The following is a 2,195-nucleotide window of genomic DNA, read 5'->3' on the forward strand; positions in this document are numbered from 1 at the left end:
CTTGGAGCAATCGACCATGGGGCACCAGAGGGGCAACATTCCCATGGAGGAAATGCAGGACTCACAGGAGTGCATAACTATGAGGGGCATGGGGGAAGAGGGGTTACTGGGCAGGGAAGGGAGGAGACTGGGTTAGGGTTGAGCATGGTAAATGGGGAGTGAAACTAAATGTCCACGTAACGTTGAATGTAAAACAAACTCTTAACATCAAAAGTAAAAAAGAAGGTTATACAAAAATTTTAAAATCTATAAATATAATATTGTCCTTTCTAGCTTCAACAGACATAAGATTATATAAAGCAATAATTATAACGATGTATCACTGGATGTGTAACTTACATAGACACAGTATAGTAGCTGTAGCAAAAAAAAATTATGAAAGCTATAGGAGTACATTTTCTTTCTTATTGTAATTTACTGTAAATCTAAAGTAGATTCAGCACGTTAACACTTATAAACCTTAGAGAAAGTATTAAGAAACAAAACCCCAAAATATGGTTAAAAATAATTAAAGAAAGAAAAATATACCTCTCAAAATCCTACTTAACAGAAGTTGGTAAACTAGAAACACAGGAAAAAATGGCCATGCATCATAGAGAAAACAAAAAGGAAGATGAGACGCATAAATCCAACCAAATCAATAACATTATATATGAATGAATTAAGCAACCCAAGGAAAACTATGAGATTTTCAGACTAAATAAGAAAACAAGAACCAACTATATGCTGTCTACAGAGACACACATCATATTCAAAGATACAAGTCAATTCAAAGTAAAAGAAAAGACATACCATACAAATGTCAATCCCAAGAAAACTGGAATAATTAAATTAATATCACACAAAATAAGACACAAATATTACTATATGTTTCATAATGATAGAAAAGGACAAGTAATCATGAAGATATTAATATTATAGATATTTTTGCCCCTAAAAAACAGAGCCTCAAAGCACATCAAGCAAATATAGACTGAACTGAAGAACGATGGAAAACCCAACCATATTTGCAGAGTTCAATGATTTACTTTTAAATATTATATAAAACAAGTAGGAAAAACATTGGGGCAGGTGGGGAAAAACCCACAAGGGTATACAAGGCCCAAACATTATAAAACAAACAGACCAAACAGGCATCTATAGGACACACTTCATCCAACAACAAAAGGACATTTATTTTTGCATGGACAAATGGAACATATTCCAGGATACACCATATACCAGGCCATAAGACAAACATCAGTATATTGTAAAGGACTGACATAAAACAAACTATGTTGTCTGATTACACCCACTGTAATTAGAATTCAACAACAGAGAAAAATTAGGGAAATTTAAAAATATGTCTAAATTTAATCATATTTTGACAAATAACCAATAGACCAGAGAAGAAATCATATGAGCAATTAGAAAACTTAATATACAACTGATTTTTAAAGCAAAAAATTAAATACTATTTTAGATGTAATGTTGAATTGTAAATTCCATCAAATAGTAAGCATTTAACTTATAAAACTACCCTCATAAGAAAAGTAAAGGAAATAACATAAATTATAATTTCCAGTTTTTAATAAAATGTTTAAATAAAATATATGACCAAAAGTACCACATACAGAATGTTACTGTCATGAGGTTATATTTACACAAATGGTGTTATCTTCACTCTAATAAATCAAGACATGTAAAAAATTCATGTATCAACCACAAGAAGAACCAGTAAACCAACCAGTAAACAAAGAGGTAGAGGTGACCTTTTGGCTATTACGTTGGCATTAACCTTTCCGTTAGCAGCTGAGTGCTTTAACCACAGTACCACCAGTGTTCGTGCAGGATTCCAAAACTCACTGCCATTGAGTCTACTCCGACTCATAGTGACTCTAGGGCAGAGTAGAACTGCCCTATAGGGCTTCCAAGGCTATACATCTTTACAGGAGCAGACTGCCCCATCTTTCTCCCCTAGAGCACCTGGTGAGTTTGAACCTTTGGCCTTCTGGTTAGCAGCTGAATGCTTTAACCACTTAGCCACCAGAGCTCCTTTTTGCACATGATTCAGAGGGGGTGAAATAAACACACACAGAAGGAAACTCGGGCAAAGAATAAATATATTCCTTCTCTTAACTCTGGCAACAGTTAACAAATGTACTGGTATACATCGCTCAACATTCATTTAGTGAATATCAAATGTATTGATATTT

The sequence above is a fragment of the Orycteropus afer genome, unplaced genomic scaffold, assembly GCF_000298275.1.
Source record: "Orycteropus afer afer isolate SDZICR_OR568_19922 unplaced genomic scaffold, OryAfe1.0 scaffold00697, whole genome shotgun sequence".
Taxonomy (NCBI): domain Eukaryota; kingdom Metazoa; phylum Chordata; class Mammalia; order Tubulidentata; family Orycteropodidae; genus Orycteropus; species Orycteropus afer.